Here is a 23,684-nt window from a genome sequence, read left to right on the forward strand (position 1 = left end):
TCCCACGACAACGATAACCAATCATTTTTTTCCTACGATAAGCATGAACCTTTTCATTCAACTCGAATTTACTATTTGAGGATATCTATGTTTAGACAGCCGATGTAAATGTCAGCTAGCATTTCTTTAATATTCCGCTAGATGGCACTTCAGTACCAGTTTTGCTCTGAAATTAACTACAACCGCAGAATGTGCGTTCATGGCTCACGTGAGGCTTTGATACTTTTTTCGTCACTTCAGTTACAATCCTGAATTTTACTTAAAGAACGAATTGTTATCAGGCGTGCTCGCCAATTTATTTCAAATAAACAAAACAAAAAAAGTCTACGAATACCAGAGTACATCCGCTTCTCAAATAGAAGCCCAAGCTGGATACACTTCCCTTCATCTTCTAGAGCTGTTTGATAGTTTAATGAACATATCAAAGGAGGACTTCCAAGGCCAGAGTTTCTGCCACATCCTGCTTTTCCGTGCCCCTGCTGGAAGCATCCAGGTCAAGGAAGCCATCTCATTGCCACTCTAGCAGTATTTTGACATGAACAGTGGGCTGGGGCACAGAACATGGCATTAAAAATGTGAGAAGGACTGCTGTCTCCAGGTCTTCTCTTCAGAAGCTGAGAAAAGCTGCTTGACCCCTCCAATCTGCAAGTTTCCTTTCTATGCAGCCAAGCGACTGCACTGCTCCCCACAGACAAACGAGCAGGTGAATGGAAGCTGAAGCTCCAGTCCTGCTTCGTCACCAATGTTGGACAAGCACACACTAAGTTAGATTTCTGAAATGTTATTGCTGGTGAAAAACTTCCGCTTGGCGGTATACACATGGATGCAGGTCACACCTGGCAATTGCAAAAAAGGTATCAAATGTATTGGAATTTTACGAAAACAAGAAAACTTCGTGTGACGACATTACATCGTTAAAGGAAGTGATATATTTTTTATAATAGCCTTCAGTTACAGCTGAAAACACAGACATATATATAAACATGTTTTATCTACCACTGCAAAGCAACAGGGAATGTCAAATACACAAATTAAAGAAAGTTTTCCATGGGTTGTGAATGCAATCCTTTTTAGCACGAGATCTCACAGGTTAGTATTTAGCCTCTGTTTTTATTGGTGCTCAGACGCGGCCCTCTGGCTGGGGGAATGCTATTTTATTTATTTATTTATAAAGTTTTATATAGCGCGAACAAGATCCCCAGGGATAACAGAGCGCTTTACAATATGATCGGAGGAAGGAAAAAAACAATATCTATATCAATATCCATTAAGAAGAAGGGAGAGAAAGAAAAGTACAGTGCAAAATACAACCAGGAGGGTAATACAATAAACAGGTGTAGGTAGGCAGCAAGGGGGAGATACAGTGTACAATAAGGGGGGGCTGTATCAAATGGAAGAACAAAGACAATAGGAGCAATGTCAACGGGCCTGTGAGTCTAACCCTATTAGGGTAAGAATTTGTTCATTAGGAATCTTTTGGCTTCCACTTTGAATGCCGTCGATGAGGAGATTCTGCGAACATCCGGTGGAAGAGAGTTCCAAATCTTAGGGGCAGCTCCGGAGAAGGCTCGGTGACAACTTCTCTTTTTATTAAGGATGAGGGGTTTCAGGAGGAAGGTAGAGGTGCTTCTTGAAGCTCTTACATCACAGGATAGTTTAAGTTTTTGCCCAAGGTACGTAGGAGTGTTAAGGTGAAGGGCTTTTTGTGTAAAAACAGCAATCTTTAATTGAATTTGTGCTTCGAAGGGCAACCAAATGAGGGATTTTAGGACTGTGGATATATGATCTTTTCGCTTGGTATCTGTAACCAGTCTAGCAGCCGCGTTAAGTGAAGCCCTTAGTGGAGCCAGGGCGTATTTGGGAAGGTCACAGAGGGTAGCACTGCCGTAGTCTAACCTCTGCAAGACAAGCGCTTGGACCACTTGCTTGAAATCATTTAGAGGAAGGAAGGAAAGGTTTGATATTTCTGAGTGACCTCATCAAGTGGTTAGCTCCTTTGCATACATTGCTGATATACATAAAGAACTAGAAAACTCGATATTTTCCTACCCGTCAGGGGTAGTAAGCGCTATATAAATACAATTACAATACAACACATAGGGATTGGGTAAAGGACTTTAAAAAGTAAACCTATCCTGTAAAAATACACATACACCCATCCCACACATTTAAAGCTTCTAAGCGGCGCAAACAGACAATATTTTAAAACAAAGGGGCTGTAATGGTGATTGTACATTTAAAAAACATTGGCAAGGCCAATAGGTCTCGCCTATGGACGAGCTATTGGGTTGGTCAATCGGGTGGAGGTAAAAAATGGGAGGGGAGAATGGAGGGCAGGTGGGGGTTTGGAGAACAAAGGGCAGGTGTTAGTTAACAGGATGGTAAACAAGCATTTACAATGCAACGTCTCGGCATTGTTAAAGTTAGAGCTATTGGCATTGCTCATGACATTATTTTTGTTTATGTTTTTGTTTTTAAAACATTTAAATAAACGGCATTGTTATTTACAATGTCAATAGCTAAATCTCTCTCAAATGCGAGACCTATTGCATTTGCACCCACACACAGAGCCACACACACAAAGCCACCCACACACACAGAGCCACCCACACATAGCCACCTACACAGAGCTATTCACATAGAGCAACCCACACAAAAATAGAGCCACCCACACAGAGCCACCCACACACACACACAGTTACCCACACACAGACAGAGCCACCCACACATAGAGCCACCTACAAAAAAAGCCACCCACACAGAGCCACACACATAGAGGCACACACATACACACACACACACAGAGCCTCCCACACAAACACAGAGCCACCCAAACGTACACAGATCCACACACACAAAGCCACACATACATACACAGAGCCACATACACACACAGCCACACACACACACATACAGAACCACACACACACACATAGATCTAGACACATACACATTCACTAGCCGAGACCTGAAAAGGAGATGAGGGCTGGCAATGATGAATTTGATAGGGGGAAGAGACACTCCACAATAACACATAACATGGCTATGCCATGGGACATGATGAACCGAGAATTACATATAAATATGCCGTCTTAAAACATCCTCAGGTAAGCAACCTACATCTCTTTTTCTCGCTTTTGTGTAAAACAGTATCTACCACATGAGTCAGCTGCAGAGTAGACTCCAGGAGCAGGCATTGAACCAGACCCAGCCAATGTGGAGACTGACATGAGATGTTTCTTTTTTAAAGGATAAAGATTTGCTAAGGATGCCCAAGCCACAACTTAGCCCTTAGCCGGCAACTGAGGCAGAAGCCCGAGGTGATATGGAACCAAGCTAATAGCTTCTGCAGGACATCGCCAGACAGGACAAAACAGTGGCAGCAGTGGGTTCATCAAAAGTGGCGTGTTTATGTCTAAGAATTGCCAACATCACATCATAGAAAGTCTTAGTGTAATACAAAGGGAGGACACATTTGTCTGTTTTTTTAAATTAGCCGAGGCGCTAACTTTGTTAAATAGGGGCCAAATGTCCTTCCCCCCAGACTTCTTTCAGGCTTTGGTTCTATGGGTTATCTATTATAGTAAAGCTGTGATTAAGCGATGACTCAGCGTTCGTTTCATTAGGCCTAGCGACAGAGCAGTCCGTGTGATGCCAATGGATTTGCAAATTAGGGTTGAACTCACATTACACCGTGACTCAAAGAAGAGGGCAGGCAAAATAAATTAATAATTACTGACGGGCGAAATAGAGAACGATACATACAGCTACTTGGTTTGGGAACAAACAACGTAGAGGATAAAATTATCATTTTAAACACTAAAGACAGCCACCCTATATCCTTCACAAAATGGGATGCAGAGGCCCCGCCAAATTACTTTTACCCCCAGACTTAAAAAAACAAACAATGACAGCCTTCAAGCCTAAGTGATGATATGTATGGTCTATGTGCAGGAGTACTCTTATGAATAGTAGTCGGTTTATTGTTTTCTGTAAGTGTGCTGACCCGTTTGTGCACATATGTGTGTCTGCAGGTGTTGCCATGTGTGATCTATGTCAATGTGTGCATGTCTTTGTGCCTCTATGCTTATACACAACTCAAGCCTTTTAGCTTTGCCACTGCTGGTTCTACTTCCAGCGCAAACGTCAGGCAGAGCAGTAGAGGTGATTCTTGGGGTGCATGGGACAGTGTGAGAAACATGGTATAGTCAGTATTATACATAATAACGAAGATGCCTATCTCATGCCGTGCTATAGGAACATAGCATGGAGCTGGGAGAAACAGCTGACCAAGGTACGGGGAGACCTGAATTCTCATTCATTATTTCGCACTTGGACTAAAAAATGTGTGATCCTGGGCACATTACTCATTTGATCTCTCCCCGGGTTATTTTATTAAAACTGGGACTTTTAAACTTGTGCTGAACATCGGCATTGCATACTATTTAGAAACCACCACGTGGGTGTTTAGTTCCAGCTACTTTGCACGGAAATACACAATGCTTTCATCTTTGGTCTGTTAATGGTTTTAGGGTTAATCAGTAGAGTTGAAACGCATCCCTGAAGACGGAACCATGCTGGCACACAAACTTTAATACACAGCGCGAGACTGCTAGGCTGTCAGCATACACGGCAACGGGTGTCTTGTTACCCACTTTAGTCATGTTGCAGCTTTGGAGACACATTTGATCGCAGGTCCTATGAACGTGTATCATGTAAATAATACCATTCACAGCCCAAAGGAATATGCAGGATACATTGTGAATTATAAAACCATACTGCACGATGCTTGTGCAACCCTTGGCCCTGCACCCACTGGCAAACTTAAACCAGCCACTTCTGGGAAACAACATATAAAGATAATAACGAGTACTGGCAAGTCCACGGTGCTGCAATGCACGGACTGAATGACGGCGGGGTACGGAAAGCCTGTTTCGACATTTATGCGTAAAACAAATAAGCCACAAACCCCACAGTATATACACTATGGTCAGACAAATATTAAATAACCCACTGGTGAGTGAGTGCTTTTACCTGAAAGGGGCCTTGAAACGCCGAGCAGCAAAGAAGAGGCGACCCCACATCCCGCTCCGATAAAATGGACGAATCTTCCGACGCTAAAAACTAAAACAAACACGCCCACCACGTGTAAATGGGGCTGAAAGGGGCGGGGATTCAAAAAAGAGAAAGAATCGAAAAAACACGCCCACGAATCCGAAAGAGACGGGGCTTGTTTGGAGAGACAAAGCTCTTCTCCAATGGCTGACCAGCATTTAAGAGGCCAGCCAATGGAGAAGAGGAGAGAAGAGGGGCGGGTTGAAGCCCCACTTCTAAAAAAGTGCTATAAAGTGGCCAGCGTTGGGCGCGTCATATTGCTTTATTTTCCTTCTGTCGGTTTTGGGAGGAGGGAATAAGAAACATGGACGTGGGTAGATTGGAGGATAATATGATACATGGGGGGAAATAAGAAATGTGGATGTTGGTCGGGTTGTAGGGGAATATGAAACACAGCTGGGGCAGGTAGGACAGCAAGAAGCAACACGGAGGGGCGTGGGAGGACAAGAAGGGACATGGGTGGGAAGGGAAGCAACACAGATAAGGGAGTTTAGATGGGAAAGAAGCAAGGAAATAAAAATAAAGGGGCATATTATCAAGGACGGCGTTAAAAATCATCGCTGGTTTAGTGGCAGAAAACTGCCGCTAAAGCGGCGATAATGGGCTTGATAATATGCCCTTGAGAATTCCAATGGAAGTCCATGTTCTGGTGTCAACATGGGCTTCTATTGGAATTCTCCAGGGCATATTATCAAGCCCATAATGGGCTTGATAATATGCCCTGGAGAATTCCAATAGAAGTCCATGTTCTGGTGTCAACATGGGCTTCTATTGGAATTCACCAGGGCATATTATCAAGCCCATTATCGCCGCTTTAGCGGCAGTTTTCTGGCACTAAACCGGCAATAATTTTAACGCCGTCCTTGATAATATGCCCCATAGTACCTCAGTCACAGCGCCAGCAGTGGAAGGAAATGAATTCTTATGAAACAATTATGGGGCATATTATCAAGCACGGCATTAAAATTATCACCGCTTTAGCGGCAGAAAACTGCCGCTAAAGCGGCGATAATGGGCTTGATAATATGCCGCAGAGAATTACAATAGAAGCCCATGTTGACACCAGAACATGGGCTTCTATGGGAATTCTCTGCGGCATATTATCAAACCCATTATCGCTGCTTTAGCGGCAGTTTTCTGCCGCTAATGCGGCGATAATTTTGATGCCGTATCTTGATAATATGCCCCTAAGTACTTGGCCCATGCTCCACATGAAAGAAGACTGAAAAAACAGAACAAATTGTCCAGACTGAGACTGACTGCATATTTCACTTTGTAACTCCTATCATGAAAAATAAAACATGAGAGGAGGGCTTTAAGAATTTCCTTATTAATCAGGAGAATATTTATTATTTATTTCACATTTCTCTGATATTGTGCGATTTAACAATACTTCATTGCGCATTTATCTTTTATACAAAACAGCACAATACAATACATTTCACATCAAAACATAATAATCTTGATCCCCTAAATGAGAAATACAGACAACATTCACTCTTCAGGCATTCATGGCCAATATACTCTTACATACAAACAATACAAATGCACTGAACAAAAGAGGTCCTAATGACACCTTTCCTTTTTTTTGGTAGATTGACTCCCGAACAACTTATAAATCAAAGTACTTTATCTCTTTTTGGTACAATAAAGGTACAGAAGAACGTTGTAAATAGGAAAATCACAGATAGGTGCAATAAAGGACCAAACTGGTCGACGCGTTTCGAACCCCTATCTTTTTAGGTTCTCTTCAGGACCAACCAATCTCTGTAACAAAAAGACAACAAATCCATTTTAGGTATTTTAACACAACTCAGAATTTTAGAAGAACCGCCAGCTACTAAGAACACCCACCTTCAAAAAGTGCCTCAAAAATGGAGTCTTAACTGTCTGTAATCGATCCAACGTGCCCCAGGGCTGTGGAACACAAATGGAAACCCCTTATATTATCGTTTCTCCTCCACAGAACAGACGAGACACACATACTGGACAAACACACAAGGCTGTTGAACATGTCCGTTTGACTCACCATTCGTGATCGAACTGTTATCTCTACGGGGCGGCCCAAACACTGAAATGAAAGTTGATTAAAATCAATCGGAGGATGGATGGGTGCTAACAACCACTCAAGTCCAAAATGGATCCCATATGAGCTTACCGGATTCGGGGAAGGCTGCCTTCTTCGCCGGCTAACCATCAAATGCTTAATTTTTCTTTCTAAGAGCGAAAGGAAACACTGGTCGGTGACCCCTTGATACTCTCCTAGGGCTACAGTGAAAAACTGATACGTCCCGGGGAAAGGTGCTTACCTAGGTGAGTTCGCTTGCTCGTCTCACGTAGGAATCCCGTGCCGGCATCTGAAAACAAAGGGCGGTAGAAGTCGTCGTTAAAACTGCTCCGCTGGCCAAAAACAAAGTTACCAAAGACTTCGTGAAACTTCCTAAAGAGGGAGACGGCTTACCGAGATTCCTCCTCCAGCTTCTCGTAGCTGCATCAGTCCATTGATGATACTCCTAGGGAGTCTGGGAGTGAGTGACGACTAAATGTGCACGGGTCACGGAATCCCGTTGGCTGCTGGGAGATGTAGTTTTTCGTGCCGATAGTTGAACGCATGGTGGGATATTGAGTTTTTTGGATGGAATGCTAGTCAATCGCCTTGTCGGTGTCTCTAAGCTTTGTCTACATGAAAGTACGAAAGACATAGGAAAAAGGGGGGGGGGCACCCTAAATGGAACATCTTCCAATTGGTATGATCTAATCAAACTGAAATAACAACACGAGGTCTTATGCTGTGGCCATCGCCGTTTAGACCAATGGTCTGAAGATCTCCGCTATTTCATTTAGACCATTAATTGCCGTGTTAAATTTCATGATGAGTAATGCTTCGCGTTGACTTAAATGGCCTTCCAAATCTGCCCTGGAGAATTCCAATAGAAGGCCATCGCCGTTTAGACCAATGGTCTGAAGATCTCCGCTATTTCATTTAGACCATTAATTGCAGTGTTAAATTTCATGATGAGTAATGCTTCGCGTTGACTTAAATGGCCTTCCAAATATGCCCTGGAGAATTCCAATAGAAGTCCATGTTCTGGTGTCAACATGGGCTTCTATTGGAATTCACCAGGGCATATTATCAAGCCCATTATCGCCGCTTTAGCGGCAGTTTTCTGGCACTAAACCGGCGATAATTTTAACGCCGTCCTTGATAATATGCCCCATAGTACCTCAGTCACAGCGCCAGCAGTGGAAGGAAATGAATTCTTATGAAACAATTAAGGGGCATATTATCAAGCACGGCATTAAAATTATCACCGCTTTAGCGGCAGAAAACTGCCGCTAAAGCGGCGATAATGGGCTTGATAATATGCCGCAGAGAATTACAATAGAAGCCCATGTTGACACCAGAACATGGGCTTCTATGGGAATTCTCTGCGGCATATTATCAAACCCATTATCGCTGCTTTAGCGGCAGTTTTCTGCCGCTAATGCGGCGATAATTTTGATGCCGTGTCTTGATAATATGCCCCTAAGTACTTGGCCCATGCTCCACATGAAAGAAGAGGCAGTGAAGCCAGCACGCACCAGCCAATTGTAAGGCAGCAAATAAGAGTGACAGTGAAGCTAACAACTGTTAAGCAATGAGCAGGCTCTAAGCCCCTTGTAAATAATGTCGCTCACAAGCAAGAGCGCATGTGCTAACATTCGCTGATGTAGTTGAGACCTAAAAAGGGATATTTTCCATGAGTTAGACAATTATTTTTTATAGTATTTGGTACAGTCTCTGGCAAGAGTCGGAGATTGTTTTCAATTGCAACCATGTATGTCTCATTGCAGCCTCCAGACTTGCAAATGCACTTCACACCTGTAGGAAAAGTGGAGTCTTTTGTGGTGATGCTAAATAAGCTCCATATCCAAAAAGCGTACAGAGTTCCTCAATTGTTAGAAGAAAGAGATGCGAACAGTAAATGGCAAGCTCATTTACCAAAATAGTTGATAGAAGGTAGAGAATCAGGGCAATTCCTTAAGGTGGAACTAATGCTCTCACACACCCAGCAAGCTAGGTGTCATGCTTCATCATATGAGCATTGCCCCTCGTCAAGGCGGCGCTGCAATCCTTGACGGGCACCCGAAACCGGGGCTCTTTGTCGGGGATCTTTTGTTCCTGCCGATGTTTGCATGGGTGTGAGGGGCCTAATAAGGAAAATGTAGCAGAGGTGTGTAATAAAAAGGGTTGGTCAGTCCTAATAGTACTTTATTCATAAGGTAGACTACCCTATTAAAATGCGTAGAGAGGCTAGATGCTAGAAATAAGGTGTCTAGGCGTGAAGCTCTACTCTAAATTGATCGACATGTTTCTCGCCATGTTAGTCAGGAGGATCTAAGGCAATTCTTCAGGATCAATAGCTGTCTACATTTAAAAATGGTGATGTGTACTCTACATACCATGTCCGATGCTGCGACCTAATTTTCTAACTAAATGCGCTCGCAACGGAGCTGGCGGCTTTGAAGGACACCAATAGGGTCCAGCGCTTACGAGCGCTTCGTATACAGACCTACCCAAGCCGCCAGAGTCCGGACCGGACTCTGGCGGCTTGGGTAGGTCTGTACACATCACCATTTTTAAATGTAGACAGCTATTGATCCTGAAGAATTGCCTTAGATCCTCCTGACTAACATGGCGAGAAACATGTCGATCAATTTAGAGTAGAGCTTCACGCCTAGACACCTTATTTCTAGCATCTAGCCTCTCTACGCATTTTAATAGGGTAGTCTACCTTATGAATAAAGTACTATTAGGACTGACCAACCCTTTTTATTACATACCTCTGCTACATTTTCCTTATTAGGCCCCTCACACCCATGCAAACATCGGCAGGAACAAAAGATCCCCGACAAAGAGCCCCGGTTTCGGGTGCCCGTCAAGGATTGCAGCGCCGCCTTGACGAGGGGCAATGCTCATATGATGAAGCATGACACCTAGCTTGCTGGGTGTGTGAGAGCATTAGTTCCACCTTAAGGAATTGCCCTGATTCTCTACCTTCTATCAACTATTTTGGTAAATGAGCTTGCCATTTACTGTTCGCATCTCTTTCTTCTAACAATTGAGGAACTCTGTACGCTTTTTGGATATAGTCTGTTGGGGCTCGTACATTGGACCTCCCTAAAAATAGCCCCCCTGTCCCCCCCTTTTGAATTGCTAAATAAGCTCCACCATGAAATACTCTCACAATACCCCAAAGCTAGTCCTTGGATTCACAATAATAAATCTTTAGCTCAGTCTTGGTAGAGTGGCAAAGAGCAGTCAGGCTTTACTAGAGGAATGTATGTAAAGCATTTCAGAGTACCAACCTGCATGATAAGTAATTGACATGACTCAAAAGAAAGCTGACACCAATTTATATAAAATAAAGCAGATTTTTATGTAAATGTAGACACCAAAACAGAGCCAATCAGATAATTATAACTGGAGTAATAGATTTTAGAAGCAAATTTAAATCAGTGCAAGGTAGTACTGTAAAACCTTATCAATGAGGTCAATGGTAAAAAACTACTAGGGACAATTGGTCATTTGCAGGTCGAGTTGAGTGGAAACCAATGAGGGTAAAGGTGATGTGGGTCCTAGGAATAGGCCACAACAGTCAGCTCGATTTTACCTGGCTCAAGAAGCCGGGCTGTCTGAGGTGCTCTAATGGAGCCCCGGCCCGGGGGAGCAGGTTTTACTGCTTACACAGTGCTGGTGGGAAACCGGGTGCAAAAAGTTGACAACGAAGCCGCCGCTAACGTCAAATGAAGGTTTTGCGGGGGACCCTTTAGGTGCAGCATCGAGTAAAGGTAGTGGTTGCTGTACTGGCAACCACTAAGCCTTGGCAGCTGTAAGCTCAGCAGGAAGTTGTTTTGACGTCTTGAGGTCCGGTGGAGAACGGTAGCTGCCTGTAACTTGGTGGAGGTCAGGACTGCGTTTCCCACAATGCACTGGACCATCTACTTTTGGGAAATCCCTCTGAGAGCCCGATGACCAGTGATTCTTTGGTTCCGGTGTGCTGTTTTTACCTGTGGTTGCAGGGGACTAGTGCCACTGGTCCAGGGGAGTCTGCTGAAGCCTTTGGCTCTCAAAAAGGTTGCCTCAGGAGCAGAGTTTCAGGCCTTTGCTTTGTGAAGATCCTGTTTTTGCAGACACAAGTCTCTTTTTTGTTCTGTTGAAAGTCAGTTCAGAACTGAGGTTCTGGTGTCAGGGGTGGCCCTTAAAACCTAGATTTAGTGGTGTTAGGGGTGTGGGTGCAAGTGGTCAGTGGGCTACTAGCACCAACGGCTAATCCTCCCCTGAGGTGACCACATCTGGGGGTGTGTGCCACCTTTTCTACCTAGAATCCTCTACTTAACCACTTTCAAAAATGGCAGCAGTCTTTCTCAGCTGTACGGAAGAGGGGCCGTATTATACAATGCGGTGCGCTTTCCTTGTTAGGGCCAGGCACACCTTTCAAAGGGTGCCCTCGGTGCTAACAAGGAGAGCGCAGCTATGAACTTGTGCTGCCCTGGGGGCAGAGCATTCAAGTGAAATACGGAGCGCCTTTGAGGCAGCCGCTCCATGTTTCACTGTGCAGGCATCAACCCGCCTGCACCTTTAAGAGGAGTGAGAGATCCCCTTGCAGGCAGTTGCAGTGAGTGACTACACCCCCCTGCAAGGGCATGTCTAGGAGTTACATAGGACCCCCACAACACACTCCAGAGGACTGCCATCAGAGAGCACACTGACAGTGTGCCACCTTTAGGTGCTGCTCTGTCAGTGCGCCTCCTGACAGTTTCTTTACCTTTGCACCCAAGTGTATAATATGGCACAGAGGCAAAGAGATTCCCACATTTGCATGGGGCCATGCCTCCATGCAAACGAGGGAACACCCTCTGGTGATAGCGCTGGTGCTATGTGTGCACTAGTGCTATCTGTATTGCAGAAGGGGCCGCACAAACAACTGCTGCCCCTTCTGTAACACCAAAGTGTCCTGGGGGTGCACAAAGCAGGCGCAAATGCCCGTTTCGCCCCTGGGGCACTTTGTAAAATACGGCCCCTGGTAGCCCACCCTAGAGGTGTGGCAATCCTTGTGCCTGGGGGCAGAGGGACGGCTGTTCCTTCCTATGGGAGGTCGCCTGGATACATATCAGAGGCGGTGAAAGCTTTGAAGCTCATTGATGTCCACTTCACTAGTCATCCTGTAAAGGAGGGAGATGTGACTTCCTTCCTGTCCAGGCCATTGTTTCTGACGCCTGGGAGAGTTCACACCTCCTAGCAGGGGTCAGAATCCTGTCTTGGCAGCATCAGCTGCAGACTGCCAGCCAGAGCACAGGAAAGGCTGGACAGCGAGGTGGGCAACCTTTAAGTTAGCCACCTGGGTGTATGCCACATCACCTTTGGCATGGGAATTGTGTCAGAGGTGAGGAGGCATATTTTGGTGGTACCTTAATGGAGCTAGCAACCCTAAGGTTGCCTGGGTGCCAGCCCATGTTATCCTATGAACTGCTGAACACTTATAGTAGCCTTTAACGGAAAAGGTTGCTATAGGAACATGTATGCTTGCACTCATATGTCCTCAAACCTAACATAATGCACCCTGCCTCCTGTGCTGAGGAGGCCTTCCTCAGGGATGCCTGAAATATATTATGGTAGTGCTTTGAAATTGCCACAAATGGTGAGGGAAAGGTAGAGTTTGAGCAGTTTGCACTGCTCCTGCAGTCTGCAATGGCAGGCCTGCTATCTGTAATTTACTTGGTTCACTCAGGGTGGCACAACCAGTGCTTCAGGACCTGGTGACCCCTTTAACAGCCATGCCCTGAGTACTGCTGGTACCAGATACTAGGGACTTATAAGGGGATTAAAGTCCTTGCCAATTGGGGTTAACAATACCATTTGCATACCAGCATACCAGTTTTAGGGAGTGGGCACAGGGACCCGGACACCGGGCCCCAGTGCACATTCAGAGTCATAACCATCAGCATTGGAGCAAAAGGTGGGGAGAACCATAAAAAAGGCCACTTTCCTACAACAGGTTTACAAATTGTTTTGGATGAGACGCAGGTGAAAGGGTTTTATTTTTTCTTTCTGATCTGTCCCATTGCGGATTGCTCAATTTTTGTCTCTCAATACAGATGCTTTTTTTTCTTTCAATTTTATAAGGCATGAGCTAACCCAAAGGGCACACAGTTAGCTTTCAAAAGTGAGTGAACATTTTATTTGCTCATAGCAACAGACATTAAAAACCCACAGTTATCAAACTGTATCTATTCTAACATAAGGACAGCCCACCAGACAGGTAAAACCTAAGCCAAATAAGTAGCCAAAATCAGATGGCAAAGAAGATAAAAAATTGAGACACAGTAATATTCCAATCACAGAGGAACAGGTGGAGAGTTCCAGATTTGCTATCCAGAGCAAGACTGAGGGGCTTATTTACAAGCCCCCTGCGGCGCCGGTAAGTCAATCTTGCCCATATTAAAAGTGGAGGCTCAAGGGGATTGTAAATAAGCCTGTGAATGCAGGTTTTGGACATTTTGGACTAAAGAATTTATTGATAAAGAATAGACTGGGTTCAGGTACACATGAAACATTCAGATGTAAACAATCTTTGAGCAAGATAATCTGATGTCAGGAGTTGGGATAAGGAGTGCCATTTTCATAGCCCAAAAGGTTGCTCGCAAGGTGCTCCCTACAACAGTAGTCTAGGCCATGTCTGGTGGCTTAGTGGACTAATGAGTCCACTATAGGGGCCTGTGTTTGACCTTATGGTCACTGATTCAAATCCCTGTGGGCCTACTCAGCCTTTCATCCTTCTGAGGTCAATAAACTGAGTACCATTGAGTTGGGTAACAGTAAACATCTGCTATTCAGCGCCAAGATACCCTTCGGGGTGAACGTGCACTTTACAAATACACATTTTATGTTATAGTGCAAGGTGCTCCCTACAATAGTGCAAGGTGCTCCCCTGCAATAGTGGTAATTATTATTGATAGTTGTCACGTAATCACTCCTGCATGCCCAAGGTATTGCCGAATGAAGGTAGAATGACGGGACCAGACAGGCCCACAAGCAGACTGCAGGAAATCATGTGAACTCTCTAGAACTCTTTCATGCACGGACATTCATTGTGTCAGTGCTCTATTTGTTTTTGGTTCATATTTCACACAAGTATTTTAATAAATGTTATTTTTACTGCTGGTGCTTGTCTTTTTGTTACAGAGCTGAACATACAGTGGCAATGTAGCAGAAACTGCTCACACCTGCTGGACCTCAAAATCCAGCCGACATACAGAGGGGTTAAAGGTAAGCTTTTGTGCATGTAGTGTTGTTGTGACACTTAGGGCCAAATTTACAGTGGCCTGTGCCGTAGCGTTTTTTTTTATGACACTCCGGTGGCGCAGTCCTCTCAATCATATCTATGAGTTGATGCAGGGTGGGTGGCTCTGCTGGCCTCGTAGATATAGAGTTAGGCAAGGAGACATTCCATGGGCGTTGCAGCGGGTTTTCCCACACAATACCCATGTGTTTTGACACATTCCCAGATTTACAAGCATCTGTAAATCTGAGAATGCATCAAAACTGTGTGCCTCCCCAGGGGAGGCATAACAAGGAGAAAATACGTTTATTCCTCCTCGGTTTTACTCTTTCTATATGTGCTGCATTCAGCACACATAGAAAGAAGAAAACACTTTCATTGATTTTTTTTTGTGCAGGAAGGTGTCCCTTCCTGTACAAAAGCAATTGTGCCAACAATGCAGACACCCTTGCACCGTGGTGCAAGGGTGCCTGCATTGGTCCTAAGCACCAATTTGTGTGCTGGCGCAGGACGAAAAGACAGGAATGCGTCATACTTCATGAACACGGCACATTCCTACCCTTTCCTTGTGATGCAGGGCAGTGCAGTGCAGTAAGGAGACTTGGAGTGCTGCCCTACGCCACAATGTATTCAATGAGGCCCATAGTGTTCTTAGACGATACCATCCCACATTGATAAGCCCAAGTAAGAAATGGACACCAGACTTTGGCAATGGCTCCAGCAATGCATTACTGACCTCCAGGCAGACGATAGGGATAAGTCGAAGAAAGGGCAGAATATGTGATGGCATTTGCTTTGTCAAGGAACACAGGAGTAGCAACTGCAACTTCACAAAGTCTTGCAACTTTGGAATTGAGTCCAGCTGTTGGACAGCCGTCCCGTCTCTGCAGATGGAAAGACCACTTTGAGAACGACATTTAAACAGGCACCCTGTATTGGTGTACACCCATCTTTTTTATCACCTTGCAGGGTATGTCGTGGGTGAGAGAACAAAAGAAACAAAAGGTGCAGTTTAGTATGATTATGCAAGCATTTGCAATTCTTTGGGCCTTTAGATGTAAGTGATCCCTGGAGTTGGTAGGATTCCCTATGGACTGGATGACTCTGGGCCCGAAATAAAGTATGTGCTGAGCTTATTGACTTTCCACCCACTGCCAGAGATATGGTTCTTTCCTGTCCCTTACGACATGTATACATTCACATGGGAAGCAGTTGTCATTGGTAGAAGTATGGAAAGCTTGCTCCTTCTCCTTTACTGTTGACAGTAAATTCTGATGTTCACCTCAACGTAATTTTGAAGAAAATGAATTTCCTCCATTATTTGATGGATTAAGGGCATCATGGACAAGGAAAACATATCAACGCATGCAAGTACCACCTCAATAACTTCTCCTAGGGTTCTACTCTTAAAACCGGTGGGGACAGGAACTTTCTTGGGTATCATGCAAACGTGTGGACAAAAACTGTAGACATACCACTATTCAAAGACAAAATGTGCATTCAAAATTCTTAAGACGTGGACGCACTACGTGGATGCGGTTTATGCCTGTTCATCTATGGTATGGCCACCCACACTCAAAGCCTCATTTTGACAGAGCAATGTATAGAATAGATGCATGGGAGTCAAAATATTGTAGACCATGATACACAGATCCTGTAAATTCCCCACTTATAGAAAATAAACAATCCCTTGTAGTTAGTGGGCCGCAGCTCCTCTAGGGGCAGATCAGCGAGGTATCACCCCTTATCTACACCCTCAAGTGAGATGAAATGCAAATGGTGGATGGAGGTGGGAGAGAGGCATGCTGTTGGGATGGGAATGTCTCCTGCAAGGTATACAGGTGTGGTATATGCATGTGTTCCTCAGCCCTAAGTGTCTGCCTACCTGTGTATCTGGTATTCTATGTCAGAACCCCTTTCAGAAAGCCATGGGGCAACCAGGAGTTACTGGACCCAACCGTGGTAGTTGAGACCTTTTATTTTTGAGTCCTGGTTCCCAACTTACTGTGGGTCCTGAATAACTGCACCCAGTGGCGTAACAAAAGTTGAGGTGGTCCCCTACAAAGTAGTTTGCGATTACAAAATGAAATACATCAAATAATACACAAGTAATAAACAAAGTCTGCAAGGCTAACACTCTAGCATCATCCAGCTTAAGTCTCTTAGTCCCACTTTCCTGTCTAAGGAGGGTGGGTATTCCCCATTCACGTGAGGTAATCATTCAAGTTAGGCCCTGGTAAAAGGTTCAAGTCTTAGAGTTCCCACTGGCTTCTTAAAATTCTGTGTTACAGGGCATTAACACTTTTAGTCAGAGTATGGGACCCCAGAGGCTCGTGGCCCTGCAATAAGTCCTACCTGCTTTTGCTAGAGCTGCTGTTTGGCAGACCCAGGCATGCATCAGCGGCACAGTGGGGAGCAGAAGTCTCGATGCTGCTGACAAGGGGGCAGGTGTCCACAGTGCTCCTACAATCGGGAGGTACGTTTTCCTAAGTCCGGTGGACGGTCTCGGGTGCTCATGGGTTAGAGTGATGGAATCGATTCTCTTCATCCATGAGTCACAACCCTCTATGCTGCTCTGGCGTACGCTGCTCCAGGTCGACAGACCTCATCTCCACCACGGTCCCCTTCTGGCATACAGGGGTTGCGAGCAGCACTCTCTGGGTGAAGACCCCTTTGGATTACACCACTGCACAGGAGTGACAGCCATCTTTCTTGTCACAGCCCTCACCAGGGTGATGGCCCTTTTTCTCACTGGGGCCTACACCTGGCATACGGGGGTCACAAACAGCAGCACTTGGGTGGATCCCCCGATTGGTCCAATGGTCCTCAACGGGTACTCAGAATCTTGCACGCTACTTCAGGTATCCACTCAACAGGATTTCCACTGGACCTCGCTCCCTCCAGGTGCTCTTCTCCTCCTCACAGTGTCCTCTGGTTTTGGCAGGCAGGCAGTCAGATGCTGGTGCACCAGGCTCCATGGCAAGTGGTCTTGTTTCTCCTGGCTGATGTCCAATAACCGAGTAGGGAGACTAGCAGAACTTAGGGCCAGATGTATGTAGATATCATTTTGCGATTCCCTAATTGCGAATCACTAGGATTCGCAATTAGGAAAGTGCAAAAAGCAATGTATGAAGGTGTATAGTACACCTTTTGCGATTCCTAGGGGATCACAAATGACCTACCTCATGAATATTAATGAAGTAGGTTGCAATTTGCAAACCCCTAGGAATCTCAAAAATCAAGGTGATGGTGACCTGCTGAGATCAGGAGACCACCATGTCCATGATTGCTTTTCAATAAAGCAATCTTTTTTTTTTGTAAAGCAACCCGTTTTCCTTAAAGGAAAATGCGATACTTTATAATACAAAAAATTAAAAGTTTTCTTTTCAATTTTTAAAAGCAGGCAGTTGTCCCTGGGACCACTGCCTGCTCTTAAAAATGGGTTTACAAACATTAATTTTGAATGGGTTAGCACCTATTTGAAGTACGTGGTAAAATGCGAATGTTTTACGACCGCAATTGCGGTCACAAAACATTCATACATACCTATGCGATTCGGTATTAGCAAAGGATGCTTTAAACATGCCCCTTCCTAATACCGAATCGCAAACCTATTTTGTGATTCGGTAACAGGTTATTGAATCGCAAAATTAGGTTTGCTGTGTCGGAAAAGTAATTTTAGCGTTCGCAAACGGACAGATTCTGCGAATCTGCCTGTTTGCGGACACAAAAATCCTTGATATGTCTGGCACATAGTTCCCAGTCCTGATCACAACAGGAAGAAGTCATGCTCAGCTTCTCCCCACTGATATACAGATCCAGTATGACAATTTTGGGAGGCTGAAGCTCCCCTTTTTTATAACCCGTTTCCAGGCACAGATGCGATTTAGTTTCTGAGTCTTTAAATTAATGATTTAGGGGTTGCCCCTTTGAAACTCCCACTCCGCTGCCCCTTCCCTTGCTAAAGACTGTCACAGCAGGAGTGAGTCCAAACTGGATAGCTCCATACACAGTCCATGTGAGTGACTAGAGGATCATACCTGCATGTCAGCCTCACTGATATTTGCCTATCTAAGATTACCAAGCCCCCCTGCTCTAATCTTTATGATTCCCTTATCCACCCCATGTTCTCCCTGACATGTGTCCAAACCCCACTTACCAGGGACCTTTTTGGAGTCAAGAACACGTTTGAAGTGCTCAAGAGAGTCTAGATCTGCTTTCCTCCAGTGTGTGTGTGTGTGTCCCACCCAGGTCTCAGGAATTCAGACAATCCACAAATCTGTCTGGGAAGGCTCCTTCACCTCCAATTGCCTCTCCAAGGCCCTGGACTGCCAATATGGAACCCACTGACTTCCATGTATTGTATTGTACACAGGCACTCAGAGAATACAGGACACACATTAAATCACATGTGTGCTGTACAGTGCTACATTCTATGATGATATAGGCCAATGGTCTACAACCTTTTCTGTAATGAGAGCTACTTTTTTTCAATGCAAATCATCCCGAGATTCTAATCAAATTAGTGTTTTAAATGACCACATCAGACACAATTACATTTACTGCCCCTATTATGCTAGATTAAGGGTGAATTAGGTACACATCAGCGGAACTTTACATGAGTGGGCCGGTCAGCCTCACTCCAATAATACAGGTCAAAAAACGTGTTCACTTTACTGACCACTGTCACAAAAACGATAATCTGCCACCACCCGCTCATGCTATTTAACTGTGGGGAAGGGCAGTAGCCCTTTCCCACTACCAGGATAATGCTTTGTGCGCCCCTCCCAGTCTAAGATGACCGACATCCATGAGAAAGGCCTGAGTCATGTATGATCTGTGTTCTTCCATGATGAAAAATCGGTACCAAGGATCCAGAGATTGCTGCAGCTGGGGCACTCAAGGCAGGAATGCATGCCCATTACCATGCAGGGGACTTTTCCATCACAACACCCTGGCTCTTATTTTGGCCCTGGTGTCATGCTGATCTAACCTATGCATGGAGGCTAGACCTCTCCCTGACTGTGCGAGATAGGGGACCTGTTCTGTGACATATAGGGGTGCACCAAGCATACTCTTGTAATGAACAGATGATTACTGAATTCAGTGTTGCACAGTGTTGGAAATTGTGTTACTGGTTAAGGGGGTGAAACCCTATTGAAACAGCAACCACAATCTCTGTCAGGGTGAAACATAAGCAAACCCCACATTAAACTGTGCTTAACCCTCTGGTAGCTTGGCATGAAGTGGTCAGGCTTACCTTAGAGGCAATGTGTAGAGTATTTATGAAGTATTTCAAACAGTAATAAAGTGAAAACACAACACAAGAAAAATCCCACACCAATTTAGAAAAATAGAGTAAAACGTAATGACTTATTTGAGATCAAAACGACATATTTCCAATCAGTAAATTTTAAAGTTTTAAGTGAAAACCTGCCTAGAAGCACAAAGCACCAATTGTGGTTATCTGGCCACTCCAGACTGACTGCGATGGAGCGTGGGCCGGATGCAGGGACTAAGTTAGGCCCACTGAACAAAGTCCCGTAATCCTGGTTTGCGGAGCGCTGCATCGAGGATGAGTCTAGTAGCGGTGGGTGCGGGGAAACTGCGGTGCTACAATGTGGAGTCATGCGTCATTGTCCCAGATGCCATCAATGATGGGCTTGCGCAGTGACGGTTCCAAAGAACCGGCATGGCTGTGATGCTCAGTCCTGCATCGTTGTCAAGGATGCCATTGATGAGGGGCTTGCAATATGAAGTCCTGTGTTGAGGATGTGTCATGCAGCAGCGATTTTGAGATGAATGTGGGATGTGATGCGAGGTCTGACGTCGGGGATGCATTGCACTGCAGCGGTTTTGAAGCGGATCTGCAAGGAGATGCGTCGCGCTGCATTGGTTCTTCCCACAGGACCATAGCTGGGCTGTCAGAGCAGCTTCATCCCCACTTCCAAGGCTCCAGGACTGAGGTGGCACCTCTTGGGTAGTAGGACTCACAGCAGACAGTGTCTAGAGTAACTGCCTTACTTAATTGTAGAATTCTAGAAAACATTAGCAAAATCATTCCAAAATGATCAGCCTTTTTCTTTGATTTCACTTTACAGAGATGGAAGAAACGACAGTACAGTAAACCAGGCGCGCAACGCTCATAGGGCTAAAAGGGCTTCAGTCCCCGTCCCCCCCCCCCCCCACCCGTCGCGTGTCTCAGCCCGAGATGATGTGGGCTCGGCTGGGCAGTGTCTGGAGTCTTATCTCTGGCACGCCCGAGTTTTTCCCAGGTCTTTAAAGACCATTTACATACCTTTGTAAACTGGTTACCGATGATTAGTTTTTAGGTCTAGCCTAGCGCAGCGTGCATGCGTTGCATTACGGAAGGCTTCTTGTGAGCACTCTAAACTTCACTCTAAACTTCTCCCTGTGGGTGTAACACTGCCCACACATTTGATTGGCCTTTGTGTGTGACTTTCAATAATAAAAGCACGCAAATGGCCAAAGGCGGTGCATGTCCCACCTCTTCTTCAAATGTTCACTCCCAAGCGGTTTGGGTCTCGGGAGCGAGCAGCGGCGCGCAGGGTGCAGCTGCATTCCTGGTCGCGTCGTAGATCAGGTTGCGAAATAAACAAAGCGCAGTCGCTTTCACTTTTGCGGCCGTGCTTGTTTATTTTGTCAGAGGATGTTACTTTCTGTCGTTCGTTCGGGTTATGCTTCTTGTTGGCATGTAAAGGAAATGTTTATTGGTGTTTTGTAACGTACATGTTTTTAGGTCAGGAATGCATTACTTGTTTAATTTGTCGCAATTTTGTAGAAGTGACTTACCTCCCTCAGAGCGCACACCACCCCTGCAGCAGTAGTCCGCCTTACTCCTTCCGCACCCGCTTTTCCGATACTGTACTTTATGGTTATAACAGCACAGCGCTAACAATGCTTGTTTTTGTCAACACCGCGCCCTCGCCTTGTTAACAAGATGCTTTAACTCCAGCAGAGTTACTTACATTTTGTCTACGTAGTGCAACTCTGAGCGTGCTTTCAGGAAACGAATGGCAAATGTATTATTACCATTTTTAACCGCTCATTCATGCACTTATGTTACTTTATTTTGTTTTGTTTCTTGTCAATATGACTGACTTATGCATCTTATGAAGTTAGGCCACCTGTCTGACAGTGAGTTGTGTTTCTTTACAAACGGTTAAATAAACAACTAACTTAAAATATTGCCATTGTCCAATGTTTCAAAGAATGCGTTTGTCGAGTGCAGCGTTTTTCTTTGTTTTGACCCGGGGCATGCATTGCGCGAGGTGCTTTGTGTGACATGCTTCTGTTTTGTTATCCTTCGTCTCTAACCTTTATTTGAATGCTGCTATGTTGAACAACTTCTACTACATAGCTGACAATGACCGCCATAAGAGGCTAATCCTAACGTCAAACAACCAACATGGGATGCATTTTTGCGAATTTTACTTAAAAAGCAGCACAGCAACACTTCTTGTTAGTGTATTTTTTTTTTTAAAAGGCTCCTGTCGGGTGAACGCATTGTTATGAATTAATGAACATTAAAGAGAGCCCACCGCTTATCAGTTGTTTGCCTGCCCACCTCCTATGTCCTGCAGAGGCAGCATCTGGCAGCGCTTCATGCAGGACCAGCAGAGCTGCCTCTGCACCAGCTCCTCCTCCCAGCCTCTGTTATAGAGAATAGTGCTTGCCTGTAGAGGGCACGGAATTGGATTTCAAGGACTTTGAGTGAGTGTTCTTCTGTGCATTGACTCCAGAGGGTGAAGGAAGACGGCAGAGTCTTTGTAAAAGACGTGAACTCTTCTGTTTATAGCCGGTTTCTTAGCACCCCGCACACCTCCTCCTACTGTTTGTTTCTCAACAACCCTCAGCTCCCCCCCTCATCCGTGTTTGCCCTTGCCTGACATCCGTGTTTTTCCATTCCCGGGAGTCACTATGGAGGTGGAAGAGGCTGTCCTCTGTGACTCTGCTGGTGCACACCTCTTTTTTGCAACACATTTCCTCATGCTGCAATTAACTTTTTCCCCGTGCTTCTGTCCATATTCTGTATCTTGACACCCCCACTCCCCTCCCACTTCTGTTTCTCATCAGCCCAGACCCCCGTTGAGAATATTAATTTCATCAGATTTTTTACAGGGTGTGCAGGAGTTTTGTACCACCCATCTCCCCCAGGATTAGGCTTCTTTATTTGGAATACTATCAGCAAGATAGCCTTTTTGTACAGATCCTGCCACAGTGGTTGTTCTGTTAAAGATGGCGGTTAAAATGCAGTTGCAGAGGCGAGTACTTTTGTAGCACACCACAGGCGGCACTCCAGCCCTGTCTTTCTTCAGAGGAGCAATCCCAATTCTAACAAGGCCTTTGCTCTTCCAGTCTTTCCCTTGGACTGCAGTCTAACACTTTCCCTCCACGTTTTATTCTCTCACCTGCAGACTTGCTGTTCCCCCACATCTGAGGTTGCCACATCACCCCTCCACAGGATTTGTCCTAACATAATGTACACAGGCTGTGCGAGACATACCGGGTGTTCATTTATGCCCTGCATTTGCTTGGCCATGATTAGTTGTTTTTCACAGGGACAAAATGTTCACAACTCATTAAATATTATATTGCGATCTAAAGTGTTATAATGATATAGATTTAAAAAAATATTTTCTGAACTGCATATAATGTTATTGGACTCACCCCCATAGCTTTCAGTGGCACTGAGTGGGAACTCTATTAACTGGCTGTGCCCCAGCTCTACTGCTGTCTCGCATAATTTCATTATTTCATTTCAGGCCTGTCTCGCCTCTGGGTCATCGTTTGTCTTGCTGCTTCCAATCGTACAGCACTCAGGATAATGCGCTGCATGGCTAAACACTTATAAGGTTCCAAAGGTGAGACCTATTGGCAATGCCAATGCTCGTTTTTTCTGGTTCCAGTACCCCCTGGGCCCCCACTCTGCCTATTCCTTACATTAGTATTTTTCATTTACTGCCAGAGTGTGAGAATGCATTTTATGAAAAGGAATATAAAGTAGGGTTGTCAAAAGAAAAATGCCAGCCATGTGTTGTTTAAAGAGCCAGGATGGAAAGACCTCCTCTTGACACAAAGGGGCTGATTACGATGGCGGGCGGATCGCTGATCCCCCCACCATCGTAACCTGATTTACCCCCCGCCATATTATAATGGCGGGCGTATCGCGACGGACTGTTTTTTCGCCGGTCGGCAATTGTTCCGATTGTCGGCCGGGTGGAC

The sequence above is a fragment of the Triturus cristatus genome, chromosome 6, assembly GCF_964204655.1.
Source record: "Triturus cristatus chromosome 6, aTriCri1.1, whole genome shotgun sequence".
NCBI lineage: Eukaryota > Metazoa > Chordata > Amphibia > Caudata > Salamandridae > Triturus > Triturus cristatus.